Source organism: Bos mutus, chromosome 18 (assembly GCF_027580195.1).
Source record: "Bos mutus isolate GX-2022 chromosome 18, NWIPB_WYAK_1.1, whole genome shotgun sequence".
Taxonomy (NCBI): Eukaryota; Metazoa; Chordata; class Mammalia; order Artiodactyla; family Bovidae; genus Bos; species Bos mutus.
This window is the reverse complement of record NC_091634.1, coordinates 49,128,134-49,149,125: the sequence shown is the minus strand read 5'-3', so window position 1 is coordinate 49,149,125 and position 20,992 is coordinate 49,128,134. Positions and strand designations below refer to the sequence as shown.

At 48.7% G+C, this 20,992-nt stretch overlaps 1 protein-coding gene across 1 annotated transcript in view; it reads left to right on the top strand.

Moving 5' to 3' along the window:
- The window catches only part of ZNF469 (zinc finger protein 469), a 250,095-nt gene that overhangs the window by 31,423 nt on the left and 197,680 nt on the right, over window positions 1-20,992 (top strand). Inside the window, exon 2 of the mRNA XM_070388572.1 lies at window positions 16,200-16,247. The gene's annotated coding sequence lies outside the window, so the exon portion shown is untranslated. The remainder of the gene's footprint in view (window positions 1-16,199; window positions 16,248-20,992) is intronic.

Genomic DNA, 20,992 nt, shown 5'->3' with positions numbered 1-20,992 from the left:
CCCCTCACTCCCTCAGAGCCCACTCCCCTCACTCCCTCAGAGCCCACTCCTCTCACTCCCTCAGAACCCACTCCCCTCACTCCCTCAGAGCCCACTCCCCCTCACTCCCTCAGAGCCCACTCCCCCTCACTCCCTCAGAGCCCACTCCCCCTCACTCCCTCAGAGCCCACTCCCCCTCACTCTCCTAGAGCCTACTCCCCTCATTCCCTCAGAGCCCACTCCCCTCACTCCCCAACCAGTCTGTGTGGAGGCAAATCCCAGGCACTCTTCCCAAAATAGCAGGCTGCGGGAGATCCTGGCTTCTTTCGCCTTCTACCTCTGTAGTCATGTGCTACTAAGGCCCCTCTTCCTGGGGGACCTGCTGTCTTCAGGTCTGTGTTGCTGTGTTGAAGCCCTGGGAGAGCCCCCAGGGCCAGGGGCTCCAACTGAGGCCTCATCTTCAAAATCAAGGAAGGGGCCTCAGTTGCTCCCAAGTCCTCCACTCTGGGTACCCTAGGGAGCCCACAGAGCAGCACACTGGGCTGGCCTTGGCACCCTCATCTCCCAGGAGGGCGGCTCCTGAAGCAGGACTTGGGCCTGTGACTGCACTCCCTGCCCCCGACAGGCCCACCCACCCAGCCTGGTGTTGGGAGGCTTGGGGCCCTCCTGCATTTCCTTAGTCTGGTCCTAGTTCTGGCCTCATCGCCACCCATCTCCGCCCCACGCCGTCCCCCAGGGTTTGGACCCCAGGGCCTGCTTGCTCCCTTCTGGACTTCGGGTTCTGGGTGGGAGACTCTGTCCCTGGTCAACTGTCTGCTTGGCTGGCATCTGCAGGCCTGGCCATGGCCCTTGAGGCTGGTTGCATTGGCTGACCACCTCTCAGCTGTTCACCTACTATTTCCTCCTCCCAGCAGATGCCCGGTCAGCTCATTCCTGATCAGGCAGAACTCAACACCTCACAACCTGGCAGCAAGCTTCCCGAGGAGGAGCTGGGGCTCGAGGCCAGCATGGGAGCCGGGGGAGCACTTGGGCCCCCCAGGGACCAGGATTCTCAGGGCCTTTGTCGACCCCAACTTTGCACCGGCAGCCTGGGCAGCCTCCTAGCAAGTGTGAAGGCAAGGTTTATTGGTTCCGCTTGTCAAGCTCCATGCTTCTGTAAATTCTCTGGATTCATGGCTATTTGTGGGTAACCTCTAGACTAACACCTTTTACACAGGTTGTTACAGTGTGGAGATCTAGGGGCATGAAATATAAGAAATGCTTGTGAAAATCAATTTCAAGTGGCTTTCCTCTCTGGAATTCAGTCGGAGCTTTCTGCTGTGTTTTGGTTTCTGAATCAACGTTCTGAAGCACGATCCACGGCCCCTGGGTGAAGGACTGACCTACCCTCTGTGCTGTTTTCACGTCCATGTGGCCACAAGAACCTAAAATACAAGTAATTGCACCCCTCTTACCCTGAGATCTATTCAGAGCCTGGAACAGTGCCCAGGAATCTGCATTGTAAATCGGCCCCCAGACAACTCTGCTATAGGTGGTCCTCTGACCACACAGCGGAAATTCTGCCCAGATCCCCACGTGAACAGGTTCATGACAGCAGGGTGGGGCCTGTGTGGGAGCTGTGGGTTCCGGGTTTGGAACCTGAAGTCCTCAGGAGAGGCCAATGAACCGGGCTGCGGTGGGAGGGCTCTGTCTGGGCTCTTGGTTTATTTATGTTTTCATTTTTACTGTAGTAAAATACACACACCATAAAATTTGCCCGAGGTATCAGGTACAGTCACCTTGTTGTGCACCCACCACCACCGTCCACAGAACTGTGTCATCTTCCCCAAACAATGCTCTGTTTCCCAGTAAACACACACTCACGGCCCCCTCCCCCAGCTGCAGAAGCTACTCTCAGTCTCTGTGAATTTGTCTATGTAAGTGGAATCATACAGAATTTGTCCTGTAAGACTGATTTATTTTGTTAAGCATAATGTCAAGGTTTGTCCATGTTGTAACACGTGTCAGGATTTCCTTCCTTTTTGAAGCCGAATAATATTCCACTGCGTGGATGGACCACAATTTATCATCACCCATCAATGGACACTTGGCTTCTTCCACCTCTTGGCTATTATGAATAATGCTGTGTGAACAGGGGTGTTCAAACCTCTCTTTGACACCCTGCTTTCAGTTCTTTTGGGTGTGTACCTAGAAATGAAATGCTGGATCATATGGAAATTCTAATTTAATTTTTTTGATGGATCTGAATTCTTGGCTTAACTGACAGTTAACGTGCTCTGTGACCCTGGGGAACGCTCTCCTTGTCCCCCTCAGTGGGGTTCTTCCAGAAATCACTTCTAATTTGCCACGTCCCCTCCTGCCTCCCAACCCCAGAAGAAGCTGCTTTACTCTCCTGGATTTCAGGACTCTGAGTCCAGCCAGGGCTCCCCTGGGGGCTCTCCAGGCCCGGGATTCCCCCACCCCACTCAGTAGATGTCCCCATGGTGGGTCACACACCCGGCCCAGCCCCCACTGCTCCGTGGACATGAGTCCAGTGTGGGGCACACCAGCACACACAGACACCCAGGGCCCTCAACAGCATGCTGTCACAGTGCAGATCAGGGACAAAGGGCACAGCGGAGCAGGGTGGCGGGGGGGAGGGAGGGCATTAATTGGGTGGAAGCCACATTTAGGCAACAACATGAATTGGCCCCACTGCAGAAGTGCCGGCTCTGGGAGGGAGGGCTGGACTCTGCTCCATGGGGCAGTGGGGACACCATGGGGCAGTGGGGCAGATGCACAGGGTCTGGGTCCCGTGGTCCCCGAGGCAGTCACAGCCAGCAGGTGGGTGTCAGACACAGGAGTAGAGTGCTTTACTAAGTGCTCACGACTCACTGATCCCTGGAGCACAGACCTGATATTTCATCGCTGAACCAGCGTCCTTCAGAGTGAAGCCTGCAGGGCGAAGCTCCCGGAACCCAGAGCACAACGCAGCTGGCCGGTCCAGGGCAGACCCTCTGGGCAAGCTGTGCCCAGGGCCGTGGCATGTGGGTTACCCAGCCTCTGTGCCACCTCCACCACCCATGGCTGACACCACGTGGCAGGCTGAGTGAGGCACACCACCCATGCCTCACTGCCAGCCTTACCTTCCTGAGTAAGAAAAAGGAAATTCATGGAGCAAAAAAGTCACCCAATTGTCACGATATTTATAAAAATGATGGATATTAGTTTGGAGATTTCTTGTTATCCAACAACAAAACAAGGAAGGAGAGATCTATTTTGCCCCCAGTAACTTCAGCCATGTCTTTGCCCCCACCCTTTAGAGTGGTTCTGACAGCTGGCTCAGGGAATCTTGGTCAGTCTAGAAAGGTCACATGGCATTCAGCCTGATGTGTTCGGTAACTTAGCAACAACTCAGCATACAAAAGTGAGGCGCACACTGCAAGTGTGTGAGTGTCCCCCGTGGAGCCCTGAGGCAGAGCTGGTCACAGGCTGTCCTGCTTTGAACCCGCTGCACATTGGGTGCCACACTCTGTGTGGGGGTGGGGGTTGGAAAGTCCCTGGGGACACGGACTCTGGACAAGACCCCTCCCCCAGGACAAGAGTTGAATCGCCTCTGCTGAAGTCATTTGTTACAACCAAGTGTGTCTGTCAGCCCAGGGCCCCAGGGTCCTCCATGTGGTCACTGGCACTGACGTGGAGCACCCTCATCCTTCACGGGATCATCCTTCAACAGCAACACATGTGCTGTGTGTGGCCACTCCAGTTCTGTCAAACATTCTCAGGGACTCCCTCGTTAGGGCCACTTGAGAATCAGAATATGCAGTTCATAGGAAATGGGTCTGACGCTGGGCAGGAGGCATCATGTCACTTTAGGCACCTAAGTATGGGCATCCCCGGGTTCACCACAGCAAAAGCACAGACGCTTCTTCTCGGGACAAAGCTGAGGGACCCTGGTCACCCAGGAGACACATCCTTGCTCAGGGGCACTTCTGCACTGCAGGGTGTGTTTCCTGCACCAACCATGCATGCTCTACTCTCGGTGCCCTCGTGCTGTGAAAAATGAAAACTCCCCCTTCCCCAGCTCTCAGGGGCAGGGCTGGGGAATGGGGTGAACCCAGTGGAGAGCTGACTTTAGAGAAAACTGGGACTGAGTGGGTGAAGTAGTAGGTGGGAGAGGGCAGGCAGCTTAGGCTGTTGATGGCAAAACAATTCTGAGAAATGAGCAAGAGAAAGGTTTCATTTTTAAATGTGTTAAAAAAAAAAGTTACCATTTGGCTAAAATTCCACACCAGGCTCTGCTTTGCTCTGGAGCTAATATACAACCTCTCGGCTGGCTCCACAGTCTTAGTAAGGTCTCCGAGGGTCCTGGCCCTGTCCAGTGTTTTCCCCTCCTGGTGCTGCGGTGGCCGGGGCCTGGGCAGCTGTGGGGATCTGCTGGCCGGCCTCCTCCGGGCCTCCTCCCGGCCTATGGCAGTGCCAGCCCCGATTGAGTCACAAGAAAGCCAGGCACCCTCCAAATGCTTTATTCCAACTGTCCTTGCTACTTGGGAAAAAACCATTAACTTCTACCTGGATCTCTGTATGGAATTTTGGGTTTTGGAATTTTTTAAAAACCAGAGTACTTAGAAATCACTAAATCTCTTCCCTTCCTCGAAAATAACCTCACTTCCAGAGAAGCCGTCACTTTCCGGGAATCTGGAGACCCGCACGCAGCTCTGGGAACAGTCTTACTATGAACACTCACTGCACATTTCCTGCACAAACAGCCATCTGACGAGTGGCCAGACTTACACCATTTGGGTTTTCACTGATGATTTTGGACCCAGGGCAAGTTTCTGTCAAGAGGATTTGCTCCAAATGCCGCCTCCTACATTTCACTCTCTGGGGAGGCGCCCGGTGCTATGGGTGCCCCTGCTACCCTGGGCCAACTGGTACCTGCAGCCAAACCAACCCGCGCGGGACTGGGGAGCCCGGGGGTCCAGGCCATCCCACCAGAGGGGCTTCGTTCTGGAGCTCCCGCCACCCCAAGCGTAGAGGAACTGCACTAGTTGGCCAGCACCATTTCCGGAACCCCAGGTGAGGGCACCAACCTACCCCAAACGGGACCTCTCTCGCCATCATGGGCGGGCAGGGAGGGGAGCCTGGAGCCTGCACCTTGGATGCGCTGAAACCTTTCCCCAGAGCCCCTTGGCTCTAATCGTGTCTGACTGGGTTTCCAACAACATCTGCACCCACACGCCTAGGAGTGCGATTGCTGCGCCGAAGTGCCCTCTAAACGTTGACGTGTGCGTTTAGATGCCTACTTCCAAGGTGGTCATGCTTCGGCCCATGCTGTATGTCCAAGTTCCCTCTGATCCTGTTAATCTGATGGGCTCACACGGCCCCTCCTGGCTCTAGTTTGCTTACTGGCAGCTCTAATGCCAAGAGAAGGGGAGGCTGCCTGTCCTGGCTGTGCGGTGCAGTGCATTTTCTGCACGGCAGGTGGTCTGCTGGCTGGATCCGACTCCTGCCCCTCCAGACCTGGGTGACTCTCTAGGAGGGCGAGTCTGACCCCTTGTTGGGCCAGTGGGCTGGCCATGCGGGAGGCCCCCCACCTCCCCTGTGCTGTTGACCCAGGGTGTAGGGGTGCTGCGGGTTCTGCTCGGTGGGGGGGGGGGTCAGAGGCACCTGGGCACCTGTTCAGGGCAGCACCTGGGCACCTGCATGGGACAGCCTCCTTCTCCAGTAAGAGAGGGGTGATTGGCCAGGCAGGGGTCACCTGGAGGAGTAGTTTCTCATTTATTTTTTTGGCCATGTGGCTTGTGGAATAGTGGCTGTGTGGCTTAGTTCCGGGACCTGGGATTGAATCCACACCCCCTTCATTAAAAGGCTGGAGTCCTAACCTCTGGCCTGCCAGGGAATTTCTGATAAAAACTTACTAACTGCCAGTAGTTTCTGAGCAGAACCTTGACAGGAGATGGGGAGGAAATGACCAGATCAGGAAGCGGAGGGGGTAGCACTAATAAAATTACCACATTATAGTCATAATAATTATCGTGTTCATTAAGTGTGATGTGTGCTTTTGGTTATTTAATCCACTCAGTGACCCTTTGAGGTAGGGACCATTATCCCATTTTACAGATGAGGAAACAGAGGTCCAGGGGGATGAAATGAATTCTTCAACCTGAGCTGAGTCCCATGTCTGGACTAAGTGTCAGGACTCAAACTCAGGCAGAACTTGAGACATTAACCACTATTCCAGCGCAAGGATAGACCGAGGTGTGGGAATGTAAAGGGAGATTGCAGGGATGTCAGATCTGATTTTAAAAACACGTTATTTAAATGGTCTTGACAAGTAGAAGCTATAACCTTCCTTCCTTTTAGAAAGGGAATTTGCCTAGCTGAATGAACTAACTTTTTAGTAGCAAAGCAAAACAGTCTATCAGTGATAATCATCAGACGTTCCCAGCTAAATGAGAGCACATTTGCAGGTAGGTTGCTTCTCCCTGTGTAGTGATAATGAGAGATGGACAAAGACCAAAAACATGCTTGTAAGAAAGTCATTTATTTGGATGAAAAGTTATATTTTTCCATTGACAAAAGATACCATCTTTGTCTTTCAGTTTGACCATTTAGTCTGTGTACATTTCATGTGATAACTGATGTATTAGGGGTTTCAGCTAACATTCCAATCTATCTAAGTTACTGTGTGTTTTTAATTTATCCTGATTATCCTGTGTTGTTCTTTCTCTCCTTTCTTGCCTTTATAAACTTTATAATATTTTTATACTCCCCTTTGTTAGCTCGATAAGCACCTTTGTTGTTCTTTTAGGTTATCATAGAAATTAAAATACTCTTTTAGAGTTATCAAGCTCTAATAAATATTAGTGTTTCTAAAAAAGACAGATAACCTAATTTTTTGAATACCCAAAGTTTTGAATAGGCACTGGATTAAAACAATCTCCAGATGGCCAATAATCATATGAAAAGCTGCTCAACGTCATGATCTATTAGGGAAATGCAAATGTTAACCATAGAGTACCAGTATACATTCACTAGGATAGCTAAAATAATTATTTTCATCTGCAAAATTTCTTTTGATTTATCTTCCAGCTTACTAATTCTTTCTTTAGTTAGAGCTAATTATTAAGTTCTAAATTCCAGTTATTATATTTCTTAGTTCTAGAACTTTTATTTGATTCTTTATTATAGTTTCCACTGTACCAAAATTCTCAATCTTGTCTTTTATTTCCTTCAATATTTTAAGGGATTATTGAAAGTTCATTATTCGAATAACTCATATTCTATCTTCTATGGCTATTGTCTGTAGTTTCTCTTGATTTTTTATCATGTTGTCCCATCTTCTTAAATGCCAGATTATTTTTGATGATGTGCTGGTTATTGTAAATTGAACAATATAGAGACAACTCAAGGCATAGGACAATGTCATCTTCCTCCATGAGAGGATTTACGTCAGCTTCTGGCAGGCAGCTAGAGTGTTTGGAATGCCGTTGTCATTGCTGCCTCCTCAGGGTTTGAGTTCCAGAATGACTGGTCCTGCTAAACAAAGCAACGTGGTGGCAAGTGAGGTGGAGGGCTTACCTCATGGGGTGCTGGATGATCCCACTGGGGATACAAAGAGAGCGTCTCCAGGAGATGGGAAGCTGACTCAGTGATTTTTAAAGACCCTTTCAGGACAGTGCCCCTGACTTCCTGTGGCTGTGACCTCCTATGCTCACACGTAGACCACACATGTGGACCATGCATTGAATAGCATGTGGGGCTAGATGATTGGTGGTGAGGAAGTGCAGAGTTAGAACTTACTCAAAGGCATATGTCTACAGGAGGCAACAGAGCAGGCGGTGAAGAGCTTTGACCTGAAGGGCCTGAGTTCAAGTCCTGCCTCTGCCCTTTTCGTGGAACGTGGTCTGTTGATTACTGTATTGGGCCTCAGTTGTTCTTGATACAGCCTTGTGGAGATGTAATTCATGCACTGTACAATTCACCTGTTTCAAGTATACAATTAAATGGTTTGTTGTGTATTCACAGAGTTGTGCAGCCATCACCACAGTCAATTTCAGAAGCATTTTGTCATCCCAAAAGGAAACCTTGTCCCCATCAGCAGTCACTCCCTGGCCCCTGGCAACCATGAATCTACTTTCCATCTCTGTGGATTTGCCTGTTTTGGGCCTTTCATATAAATGGAATCAAATCATATGCGGCCTTTTGTATGCGTGTCATTCACTTAGCGTGATGTTCTCAAGGTGCTCCATGCTGAATGAAGCCTGGGTCATTCTTTTGTGTGGCTGAGTGAAATTCCATTGTACAGATTGGGCCCCGTTTTGCTTATCCATTAATTTGGTGGACATTTTGATTGTCTTGGTTATTCACCTATTATGAATAATGCTGCAACAAACATTACATATTTTTGGCGTGGAGGTGTTTTCACTTTTCCTGGGTATATATCCAGGAGTGGAATTGCTGGGTCAGAGGGTAACTGTGTGTTTAATCTTTTGAGGAGCTTCTGGAGCAGCAATGTATGAGGTTTCTAATTTTCCCCCATTCTCAGCAATACTTCCGGTTCTCTATCTTTTTGACTGTAACCATTACAAAGAGAATGAAGTGGTATCTTGTTGCGCTTCCCTGACAGCTAGTGAAAGAAGACATCTTTTTCATGTGCTTCTTGCCCATTTGTATATTTTCTTTGTCTTTTTATTATTTGAATTTAGGAGTTCTTTATATATTCCGGATTAGGTATATGATTTATAAGTATTTCCTCTCATGCCTTGCCTTTCACGTTCTTGATGATGTCCTTTGTATCACAAAATTATTAATTTTGGTTACTTATTTTTTAATTTGCTTGCTGTGCTTTTGGTGTCATATCTAAGAAATTGTTGTCTAATCCAAGGTCACAAAGATTCGCGTCTTTATAGACTTACAGTTTTAACTCTTCCACTTAGGTCTTTGAGTCTTTTAGAGTTAAATTTTGTATATGCTATTTCTGACTTCATCCTTTTGCATGTGGGTGTCTGGTTGGAAGCCCCATTTGTTGAAAAGGCTGTCCTTTCCTCACTGAATGATCTTGGCATCCTTGTTGAAAACCAATTGGATATACATGCGAGGGTCTAGTGTCAGATTTGAATCTTCAAACTTCAGATGAAATGAATGCCTGGGGCTTCCCTGGTGGCTCAGTGGTAAAGAATCCCCGCATCAAGGCAGGAGACATGGGTTTGATCCCTGATCTTGGAAGATCCCACATGCTGCAGAGCAACTAAGCCCATGCACCACAACTACTGAGCCTGCGTGCCTAGAGCCGATGCTCTGTAACAAAGAAGCCTCCGCAGGGAGAAGCTTGTGTACCGCGACTAGAGAGTAGCCCTCTACTTGCCACAACTTCGTTCTCGCAACAACGAAGACGCAGCACAACCAAAAGTAAATAAACACATTAAAAAATCAATGCCTGCATCATATTGAGATCATGAAGGTTCAGGGAAGGACATTCCCATATGTGGCCTGGCACCCAGCAGGCACGCAGAGCATCGATGATGGTGTGGACACAGGAGCCGGGCGTTCACCCCTGGAAGAGGCCCAGGCTGGGAGGAGGGGGCAGCACAGCCATTGCTGAGCATTGAGGTAGCGCTTCTCTCCTCCCAGCCTGTCTTGTTGCCATGCCAACACGACCTGGCCTGCATACACCCAACCTGGCCAGCAGGGATGGAAAAAATTACTCTGGCTTTTCACAAAGATGGACGATGATCTCAGGTGAGGGGTAGGGAGCTGGAACAGAACGTCCTTGGTAACAAAGCAACAAAGGCTCAGAGAAAACATGGCCCCCGCAGTGGTTTCCAGGGAGGCTGCTTCGCCCAGATTTCCCTGCTGGGCCCCCATTGCCCACACAGACTCTCCTACCCCTGGAGGGCTGGCTCATCCTCCAGCTTCTTGATTCCCCTGAGAAGTTGCTGGGGCACCAGGCAGCCAGCCCACGGGTGTTGTCTGCAGTCAGCTTCAGCTCAGGGCCACACTCATATCACTCCTTGGGCTGTGGGCTGAAGCAGAGACCCCACCTCACAGTCCATTCTCTCTACCATCCTGTTCTGAAGCTGAGCCCAGCACCTCATGGCCCCTTCTTTCTCCCAGTCTGTTCTGTGCCCCCGGGTCCATGGAGCACCTGGGAGCTTGGGTGCATGCTGGGGCTCATTATTTCACAAAGACACATCATACCTCTGGGTGCTTCTCTTACTTCATACTTGGTGCTGAATTCCACTACCTGAGCAAAACCCCAGCAACATCCTTAGATTGTGTCCTGCTGGAAGGTACTCTTCCAACTCAACTGCTGCTCTTGGGGCAACTGAGACTTGTCCCCTACACTGCCCTTCCCATCGAGGTCAGTGCTGTCCCCTCAAAGGTGGGCACTGCCCACCTCTTGATCTCCCCCTCCCTCATCCCCGTCCTGAGGTCCCCCAAACCACTGTCGGCAACCACGCCATGCAGACCCTCTTGGGGATCAGAAATGGCTCTGTGGGTGGGTGCTTCAGGAAAGTCTGATTTGGTTTGAAGTGGGGCTAGTGTCCTCCCTGTGGGCAGCCCTCCCTGACCAGAGCCCCCAGCACCAAAGATGGAATGCCAGTCCTGACTGTTCACACCTCCCTCCCCCACAGCCCCCGAGTCAGCAGCATCATTCTGTGACTGTAGGTCCCCTCAGGGCAGGGACTGGCCATCCTGGTCAAGGCTGAGTCTGGGCCCAGTTCCCCTGCTGCTCTGATCCTCCTTCCTCCCTCTGCCACGAAGGACTTCTCCAGCCCCACCCTCGCCTGCTCGGGGTGCCGGCTCCTTCCTCCTCCAGGATAAGACGCGAGGCCATCTGCTGCCTCCCCAGCCTAACCCCGTCCAAGGGAGCTGGTCCTGTCAGCCATCCATGCAGTCATCCCACTCCTCTGCAGGTGCCCTGCCCCTGCCCTGCCTGCTGGGAGTTGTCTCCGGAGCTCACCGCCTGGTCCTTGGGCCTCCCTGGACCACTCGGGCTGGAGCTGAGGGAAGGATGCTGTGCTTTCCAGTGTGACATTGGGCTGGGCACTTACGTTGTCTGGCCACACCCTGTGGACACTTGCAGGAGGAGGGACCAGCCATCCCTGCCTGGGGGCAGGGTGCTGGCCTCCGAGAGGCCTGTCCCAGTCATGTGAGGGACGTGGGTGTCTGCCCTACTGTTCTTGGAGCTCCTAGGTGACAGGCTGGTGCCTCGGGGGCGGAAGAGAGGCCAAGGAAGGAGGGGTGAGTCAGCAAAATGGAACCGGGATCTGGGGCACAGGAAGCAGGAGAACATCTCCACGTGGTTCCTGCATCCAGCAAGGCTTCTGGGAATGAAAACAGCAGTTGAGCCGGTTTTTCTGATATTTCATTTTCCTTTGAAACAGAGCTGCATTCCATCAAAACTTCTAAATATTTATCTTAACATTCTTCCTATAATTAAAAATTATTTGCCATATTCCAGGGCTGTTTCGTGTCTCCCGTTGTGCATGAGCTCTCTTGTCATCACAGATGTGAGCCCAGCAGGCTCTGCCCCTGGTCACAGACAGCGGTGTAACCAGGAGGGAGCCTGGACCAGGCACTAGCTAGTTCTGTCTCTTAACACTTGCTAACCCTCCTCTGAAGCAAAGACAGGGAACATCAGGCTGGAGATTTGGGTGGTAAGACAATCTAGCAAGGGTTTAAAGATTTAAAAAATGAATGCATTTTTAAGACATGGAACTGACCCACCAGCCTCTGGTTCCTCGCTGCTGTGCCATCTTTACCAGTGGCCCGAGGATTCCTGAAGCCCCAGGCAGCCAGCCAGCGGGGCAGCGTGCAACATAAGAAATAATGCAAAGGCTTTCTCTGATTCAGTTTAAAAGTTCAACGTTGAAGGTACAGTGATTTATTTTTGCAGTGATAACACAAATTCAAATTCTGGCGGAGCACACATCGTTCTGAAAACAAGGCTTTGGCCAAATTGAGACATCTATGGCGCAGAAATATGCTTGGAATCAACGATGCTGCCCAGCAAGTGATAACTGCTTCAGGAAATCCTTCGCATCGTGAGAGGAGCTCAGCCTGTCACGATGCACGAGTGAGAAGTGGAGGGGCTGGACCACAAAGCCCTGGGACGCAGCTGATGCTGAATTAAAACGAAAGTGGATGCAGCAGGGCGTCATCCCTCTCCCTGGGGTTAATTGCCATCCTTATCTGCCAGGCGCAGGAGTGGATCCTTTGTAAATAAAGTGTGCACAGTGGCATTTAGTTGTTCTGTAAGTGAGCCCTTTAAATTCGTTGTACCGTTTATTCAAAATCCACTGGGAACTTCCAAGTTTTTTAGTGAAGGTTGTGCCAGAAAGCTTCAGTTCAGGAAGATTTTAGTGAAGCACAATGGCCACAGAGCAAATTTGCTCACAGAAAGGTGCTGACATGTTAAAGATGCTGATGGGAGGACTAGGGGAGTCGCATGCTTGGTCCTGCTGTGGGATCTTCGGGAACAGTGCCGTCACTTCACTGTGGAATGTTCTGGGCCGGTAGAAGAATCTCTGATGAGGTCCACATTTTAAAGTTGGATATATTTACATTCTGTACCCAAATGGAATGCACTTGAGATAGCTAAGATTTTTGAAGCATTTAAATTTGGTGAAACATTGAAAAGCATCATAAATAGAGACAATTTGATGAATTTCAACTTGTGAAATACTTGTCAATGAGAGGTTCTCTGACTAGAGTCAAAACAGACCCTGACCACATATCCAGGCTGAAATAGACTCATCGTCCCACATGGAAAAATTAGAACTGAGGAAATCTTCCACTTGGCCAGATTTGTGCTGAGTTTCCAGGTCTGTCTGCACCTGTAGGAAGAGAATTTTCTCAATAAAATATACTTTACAGACAGCCAATCAATAGTGTCAATAATCTAGAATTATCAATCACAAAGTTTAACACTGAGGAAGATTGGGGATAATTTATGAAAAAATAAAACTAGTAAATAATTTTAAAAGATTTATTTTAAAAAAATCAGTGACATTGTATTAAACAGCCCAGATAAACTTTAAAAAGAAATCAAAGTTTGTGAGTATGGAGCAAGAGTAATTACTCTGCTTGTTTTTTCAAATGTCCAGATAATCAGTGCAAAGAATATTTTTAAAAGTTTTCCTTTAATATATATGGATATAGACTTGGAATAATTTATTTTGGATAATAGATTTTAAATAGAACTATTTCATAGGCCTGCTTGCCTGGAGAATCCCAGGGACGGGGAAGCCTGGTGGGCTGCTGTCTATGGGGTCGCACAGAGTCGGACACAACTGAAGTGACTTAGCAGCAGCAGCAGCCAGTAAAGAAAATAGAAATGTCAGACAATAAATAGATATTTTAAAAAAGTATATATTTAAGAAATCATTTTCCACACCTTTTCCTCTCACCAGTGTCTTTATCAGCTCGATAGGTTGTACTGTCCCCCTCATGGTATTTCATAACTCCCCATTTGTGGCATAACTAATTTGTCTCACTTGCTCCTTAAGGATACATATGATATCCTATAATCCAACTACACAAGAAATACTTAGCGCCTCCTCTATGCCAAATACTGTAATTTTATAAACCAAGCATGTAGCAAGGGTATAGCAGTATAAGACTCTAGAGTTGGATGGATGATGGATGAATGCATAGGTGGGTGGATGGGTTAAACTTAGCTGTTAATAAGGGCATCACTGATACTTTGGAGGTGAGTGTCCTTCCTGAGTCTGAACCATGTTCTCCTGGCTCATTACAACACAGTCTCCTTATTGGCCATGTCATTTCACACTATTTCATTGCCTTCTGAGCCCTTGGTAATCAGGGGAAGTGACAAGAAAATAGGACTGGATCAGGATAAACCTTCCAAGTCCTTGCCTTCTGTTTCCAGATGGTGATCTGTGGAATTCTTTCTGACTGAACAGAGCATTTGTCCACTGAAAGCTGAGATGGGCCAGGGGCCCTTTCAACAAGGCAGGATCTTGTTCTGCAGCAAGTGTGGCTTCCAGTTTGGCTCAGGGAAAGTGGCAGGCAAATGGGACCCTCTGTATCTATAGTCTTGTGGAAGGGTAGAACCACCATGGACCAGAATCTTGCATCACAGGACATCTTTTATGCAATCCGGACCATGTCTAGCCACTGAAGTCTCACTCACCTTGAATGCCTCCCCCAAGAGGCAGCCCATCGCCTGTCAACATAACACACACACCCCTGCTAGTCTGGGCTCCCCCAACCATTGGCTTCCACGGCTCCAGGTGACTGTAACTTGTCTAGATCATCCTGGTCTCAAAGAGGCCTCCAACATGATGTCCCTGATGCTTGTTGAAGGTCATGGGCTGAGGATGTTGCTGCTGAGGTCTGCTTCCCCGTCCTGTCACCATCTCAGTGAGGTACTCAGGAGTCCAGAATTCAGAAGCATTCAGGGTTCAGGACTTTGAGCTGTCTGACCACATCACACCTCAGTGCTTGGTCCATGGTACCACAAGGACCCGCATACCCACCACTTGATTCCACCATCGACATCGAGCTGCAGTCTCTTTATCAGCTGTCTGTCCAGCTCTCCACCCCTCTCTCCATCTGTGGATCCACCTTACTTTTGTGTGCATTTCATACAGTGACTGCAGACACCAGTATACTTGGCCCCTAAGCAGTTGAGTGCATGTTCTGCCAACTAGAGTTCAATATTTATGTTTTTAAGTAAACTTTCCATGCAGTGAAATGCACAAATGTTAGGTGTACCTTTTACTGAGTTTTAACACAAGCAAATTCCTGTAAACCCCTCCCCATCAGCACGTGGAATTTCCCATCCCCTGCAGAAAGTGCCCCCTACCCAGTCAGTCCTTGCTCGCACCCTACTGAGGCAGCCACTGTCCTGATTTTTGTCATCACTGATTAGTTTTGCCGGTTCCAGAACTTCATATAAGCCAGAAGTGCCATTTTAACCACCAGTCTGTAGTGGCATGTGGGTGAGGGGTTTTCAAGGGCTAGCCATGGGGGACTGACAGATCACCCAGGGTTCCCCAGAAAAGTGGAACCAAGAGGATATCTGTCATCTATTGATGTCTATTAATTATATACTCTATCTATCTATTCTATCTGCAGAAAGAGCAACAGATTCATTTTATCAAAAGGATCATGGGGTTCACAGGCCAAAATCTGTAGGGGAGGTCAGCAGGCTGGAAGTCCTCGAAAGGTGTCTGTTATGGTGTAGAACAGGGTGTCTGTTCTGTCCAGTCGCGAGGCAGAATTTTTTCTTCTCTGGGAAACCTGTTTTTGCTCACAAGAACTCCAACTGGGTGAATGGGGCCAACCCGCCTTATGAAGAGTAACCTCCCTTACTTGGAGCTGGCTGGTTGCAGGTAGTCACCACATCTACCCTATCCACACAGCATCAATGCTGACATTTGACCAGGCAACACACATCATGGCACTCACATGGTGGAATGCCTCTGAGTTGAGAGCGCCCACTCAGGACCTGGTGGAGAATCAGGAAGGTGGCTTCCAGCAAGACGGCAGCCCAGAGACCCAGCTGGAAGGGCGGAGCCAGGGCCCTGGTTGCTCCCTGGCTGGCGAAGGGAGCCTCGCTTGGCAGGGACCAGACTAGGGGTAAGGGTGGCGCTGGGGCCTTCATTCCCCGCTTCTGCCCGCTAAGCACAGCTGCATATAACCAAAGGGGTTCTCTGTGCCGCCCTCTTCCATGTCAGCTCCTCCCAATGGATGATCTATGTTTTAATGAGAATAATATTTGCTTCAAGGAAGTATGATTCCAGCCGTGTTTTATATCAGCCAGATGTGTTCAACTGTTCACCCCCTCCCTCCACCAGTAATCTGGCAAAACCTGTACTGCAGTGGGGCCCCCACCTCTCCCCACCACCCACCTTCATTCTCAGGCCCAAGGGTGTTTCCAGGGGGAGGGAGCCACGTGGAGCTGATTCATCAGCACGGTGCTCATCAAAACACCGTTTTGTAAGAGCTAATTGGCGTGCTGGGAGCCTCTCAAATCCTTTTCATAAGCCTCTCACTGACCCTGTTGTTTGAGCCAGGCCTTAACATAACCTCAGCTTCAAAAGACTGATGTTTGGTCCGAAACTCAGACACCCTGATGTTGAAGCAGGCACCAGGCTTGGGCAAACGCTTTCTGCTGGTTTTAGGCTGAGCCCAGCCAGGCAGTTGGGAAAGACTGGACTCCAGCAAAGCGGTTAACGGGTTTTTTTTTCTCTCCTACTTTTCAGGCTGACAACAAGCTCTGAGCCGGGAACCTGGGACCTGTGCCGTGACAGGTAGGACTCCGTGTCACCTGCCCTTCTGCTGGTCTGCGACAGCCCAGGAGGGGTGGGTGTGTTACCTTGCCCAGTGTCCTTTTCAATAGAATTTTCTTTCGCCAAAGAATGGAGTGCAGAGAAGTTACTCAGTGTGTTTCCTTTCTCCAGAACTTAGTTGTTCATTCATTCATCCTCTTATTTGGGAACTTACTGAACATACGCTGTGTGATGACCTCCGTAGCAAGGGCCAGCGTCAGCGATGAGACAGAGATGTCGTGTCCTTCATGGGGAGATAGTTACCCATCAGGCATGCAGCTGAGCGGGGGTGTGATTGCGACTTGTGATGGAGGGAAAGACCCGTGAATACGAGACCGGGGCCTCTTCTGGTGGGTGGTGGGGATGAGGGTCTGAAGCTTGGAAAGGAAGGATGTGGGAAGGGTGTATGGAGAGGATTTGGGATGGGAAACAGAGTGTGCAGGAGCCCTGAGGACCAGGAGGAGAGGGAAGAGGAGGCCAGACCCCCACAGCTCAGAGGCCGAGGAGGGGAGCTGCCTTTTATCCCAAGAGTAATAAAGAGATGTTAACACGTCTGCAGAAGGAGATGGCTTTTGTCCGATGTATTTTGCTGTTTAGGCCAGGCTTATTGGAATATAACCTACATCAGTCAAATCCACCCTTTTCACTGCGCTGTCCTGAGTAACAAACGCGTCCAGTTGTGTAACTGCCACAGTCAACACACAGATAGTCCCGTCACCCCTGAGAATTCCCGTTATAGTCGACCAGCCCCCAGCAGCCCTCACCTGATTTCTGTCCCTGGAGATCAGTTTTGCCTTTTCTGGAATGTCACTGAGATGGAATGATTCCATGTCCCCTTTAGGTCTGTCTTCTTTCACAGGTCACAGTGCATCCACAGCTACATTGTCTTGCCATGGGCATTAGTTCTGTGTCCTCGTGACAGCCGGGTAATTTTCTGTGGCGTGGACATGCTTGTCCACCTGATGGAGACCTCTGGGCAATTCTGGCTCTCAGGCCTCACTTAGTACTGCCAGGAGCCCTTGCTCTCGGGCTGGCGTGTCTGTCTCTCTCAGCCCTGGGCCCAACTGTTCCGGGCAGATTTGTGGGGATTTCTGGTTGTACAGTGAGGAGGATGCCAGAACATGTTCCACAGTGGCTGCACCACGAGGCACTCCCACCTCAGCCCACACTGCCACCCTGGGGACTCCAGGGTCTTGCTTCCTGAGCCAGTGGAAGTCCTCGATTTGAACAGGGCCTCCCTCCCTCTTGCTCAGGCCCCTCAGCTCTGCTGTCTGTCACTTGGTCCTCCGCCTTCTCTCTACTTGGGTTTCATCTTCCATCTGATGACAGCCACGTTTAACTGGGTGCTGCGGAATCTTTTTCAAATTTTCCAGTCATATCTAAGAGAAAGTCTTAGGTAATTTTAAAAAATATTTTTATTTTTGATTGTACTGGGTCTTCGTTGCTGTGCACAGGCTTTCTCTAGCTGTGGTGAGCAGGGGCTACTCTCTAATCGCTGTTCGCGGGCTTCTCACCTTCTCAACAAGGGTGGCTTCTCTTGTTGCAGAGCACAGGCTCTAGGGTGCTTAGGCTTCAGTAGCTGCAGCTCGCAGGTTCTAGAGCACAGGCTCAGTAGTTGGGATGCCTGGGCTTAGTTGCTCTGTGGCATGTGGTATCTTAGTTCCCAGACCAGGGATTGAACCCATGTCCTCTGCATTGGCAGGTGGATTCTTAACCACTGGACCCCTAGGGAAGCCCTCTGAGTTAGGTATTATTATGACCCAGTACCTCTCCAGGAGTTGCTGGTCTCTCTTCTTAATAAAGAAAGAAAGCCTCCAGAAAGCAGGAGCATCTGGCTAGAATTTAATGAGAGTGTACTATTTTCATGGGGCCCTGAGGGTTTTTTTGTTTTTTGTTTTTTTTTTAAGAAACAAATGATACTGATTTCCCATTGATGGTAGTGACATAAATTTCTTTTAAAATAGCTTTAAATATTTTTATAAATGAAGTGATTTTAAAGACACATGCGAAGTGAGTGACAGGTGGGTACTGTGGAGATGTGGCCAATGTTTGAGGAAGGTATGCCAACAGCTGGTGTTCAGGAACCACCCTGCCCAGGTGCCGGGCAGGCCCAGTTCACCCTGGCTCCATCTCTCCCGGCCATGGGCCCGCCTGCTGCCTGCTCCAGGATCCCTCTGAGAATTCACTATGACGCTGATGTGAAGTGCTGACCTGGAGACACCTAGAGGGGTGTGGAGGGAGCCGTGGAGATCGCTGCCCCGGGAGCTCAGTGACGAGCACCTGTCCCTCTGTCACTCCAGCTCCCCGAGCAGGACATCTGCTCTTGATTATGCTGGGACGATGCACAGGAAGGACAGGCTACAATTTCTGCTTCAGATACACACACTAATAATAATAGCCACGTTCCCAACTCCTATTCGCGGCACGATATCTCCATCATCTCTAATCAATACTGTCCTCAGTGTCAGCCTAGGAAAACGCTCAAGTCTGTGGTTAAATAAGGAAACTGCAGACAGTTTAGCAGCTGGTATAAGACCCACAGCTGTCCTACTTTGGGGAGAAATGCCCTTTATTCTGAGACTGTGTCCTTTTTATTATTTGATGAACTGATAATGACCGTGAAGGGGAATGGATTTTAGGGGTTCTACTTAAAATGTGGAAATAAAAAAACGTTAGACCAGAAACATCTTCTGAAAATGTTACTGACTTTTGGTTTTTGACATCTGATTCTGGCCAATGTGAAGTAACAGGCATGGGAATTACCCTCCTGCCATAAACGACCAGAAAGCTGGATGGAATACACCAAGCACAGCTGTCACACATTGACAACAGGCAGTGAAAGGGAGAAACAGGGCTTATGACTGCACCAGCTCACTGTGGGGAGGGAAAGTGTGAGAGAGGGTGGTCTCATTGCGTGGAGGAGAGAGAGGGCAGACTAGCAAGACTTGGAGGGCAGAGGGCTGAGTGGAGGGAGCTCCAGAGAGGTTCCACCAGGGCACGGCTAACACGTGCACATATGTGAGGGAAGGAAAGGAGGCTGGGGACATTGCTGCCCAGAGAGGCAGGCAGAACAGTCCTTGGAGCTTACACAGGGCTGAGGGTAGCTTGTGTTTATATCAGCTGGGGTGGGAAGATCTTAGGATACACTGGGCGTTAGTGGAATCCTCATGAGCATTTTCTGAATAATGGTGGTAAATTAGTTTTAGCCTAAGTCTGTTCCAGACCCACCCTAACAACATTTTAAAAGAGGCCTCATAAGAGTCTAACTAATTCCAAATAACTCAGCACTGCACACCAGAATAAAATCCAAGACTTTTTTAAGGAGCACTGCAAAAGCCAGAAAGCAATAGTGAACATTGACAATATCTGGCATTTGATCAAAATTAACCATGCATGCAGAAAAAGCAGAAAATTCACCCAAAATCTTGGGGAAAGTCAATCAGTAAAAAGATACCTAGATGTGACATAGATGATGGAATTCACAGACAAGGATGTTGAAACAGCAACTAAAAATATGTTTCATACATTCAAGAGGGAAGAACAATAAATAATGAGAAGCAAAATGAAAGATACAAAAAAGTCACAGTGGAACTTTCAGTTGAAAATTCAATATCTGAAATGAAAAATATGCTGGATAGAATTCACAGCAGAGTCAACACTGTAGAATTAAAGATCAGCAAATTTGAAGCCATAGAATGATTCAAATTTGAGCAGAGAGAAAAAAGACTTTAAAAACAAAATAACAGAACTGTGGTGACCCTCGGGCTAATATCCAGTCATCTTGCATGTTTGTAATTGGAGTTCTAGAAACAAGAGAGAGGCGGGGACAAAACCTGTTTTGAAGAAACAACAGCCAAAAGCTTTCTGAACCCACTGGAAACTAGAAACTCACAGATCCAAGGAGCCAAACAAACCCTATGTGGCGTAAACACTGAGAAAGCCACATCAAGACACATTACAAACAAATTGCTGAAAACCAGTAATAAAAAGAAATCTTAGAAGCATCCAGATAAAAATGACACATTGTGGACAGAGGAGCAGAACCGTATGAGGGACAGCAGACCCCTTGCCAGAAACCATGCAAGCCAGAAAACAATGGAGAAGCGTCTTTTAAGTACTAAATGCTGATGGAGGTGGGGACCATCAACAGTGATTTTATTAGCCAATGAAAATATGATTCAAAATTGGAAATAAAACGAAGACTATTTCAGACAAACAAAAACCAATAGAATTTCACTGTCAGCAAATCTGACTTACAGCAGTGTTAAAGGAGGTTCTTCTAGCAGAAAAAAAAAATCCAAATGGAAATTTAGATCTACACAAAGCAGTGAAGTGGGCCAGTAATAGTAATTCAGTAATTTAATTGTCATTGTTTAGTTGCTAAGTCGTTTCTCTTTTGCAACCCCATGGACTATAGCCTGCTAGGCTCCTCTGTCCGTGGGATTTCCCAGACAAGAAAACTGGAGTGGGTTGCCATATTCTTCTCCAGGGGATCTTCCCAACCCAGGGATTGAACCCATGTTTCCTGCATTGGCAGGTAGATACTTACCACTGAGCCACCTGGGAAGCCCAGTAATTAAATAGATAAATGTAAGATATGTTTTTCTTATTTCTATATTTCTTGCAATGGTATTTCACCATTTAAGTAAAGAATAATAGCAGTGTATTTTGGGGTTTATAGTTTGCAAGGAAGTAAAATCTCTGACAATAATAGCACAAAGAATGGG